Source organism: Octopus bimaculoides, chromosome 9 (assembly GCF_001194135.2).
Source record: "Octopus bimaculoides isolate UCB-OBI-ISO-001 chromosome 9, ASM119413v2, whole genome shotgun sequence".
Lineage (NCBI taxonomy): Eukaryota > Metazoa > Mollusca > Cephalopoda > Octopoda > Octopodidae > Octopus > Octopus bimaculoides.
Window position 1 is genome coordinate 66,840,126 of NC_068989.1, and position 985 is coordinate 66,841,110.

Sequence of the window (985 nt, forward strand, 5' to 3'; positions counted from 1 at the left end):
GTGCGCGTGTGTGTGGAAGCCATGAAAATAAAATAGATCATAAATTCATTCAGGTAAATAAAGCATATAATATTATAGTTAATATAAAATATTATTGCTAAAATTCTAGAGACATGGAAAGAAGGTACCATGTTTATCGCTAAAATGGTACTGATATTATATTCGCTAACTATTGATTTTGCTGTATTATCTCTTCTGACCTCGCAAGCCTTCTATAATAAGACATATTTTTATTTCAATGTCAGCTTTGAGCGAAAAAGGTTTATTTTTTTGTTCACTATAATTTTATTTCTTCATTACATCTTTCTTGAAAATCATTGTTTCAAATGTAATTTTCTGAAATTTGTAAAATAGCTCCAAAATTTTCAAAAGACTTCCCTAAAACTAAAACATCAACCTCAGCGCTGTCAATAACAAAAAAAAAAACAATGCACAATATATCTATCTACTTATTCTCATACTATATATTGAACTTATATAATAAATGCTAAACATGTGGTATAAATATTTCTTTAATTTAAATGAAAAATATATAACAAAAATACGTAACTGAATAAATTCCAGTTGTCAAACAGAATATGCTTTAGTAATTAGGGTCTAGCTTAATGGAAATACTCTAATATTCAATTTTATGTATTTATCTATTTATTTGTATATCAATTCAAATTTTATCATATTGGTAGATAATATATATATAAAATTGTTTGTAGTATATGTATATATTAGCTTGATAGCTGTGGAGGCGCAATAGCCCAGTGCTTAGGATCGCGGTTTCGATTCCCAGACCGGATGTTGTGAGTGTTTATTGAGCGAAAACACCTAAAGCTCCACGAGGCTCCGGCAGGGGATGGTGGCGAACCCTGCTGTATTCTTTCACGCCAACTTTCTCTAACTCTTACTTCCTGTTTCTGTTGTGCCTGTAATTCAAAGGGTCAGCCTTGTCACACTGTGTCACGCTGAATATCCCCGAGAACTACTTTAAGGG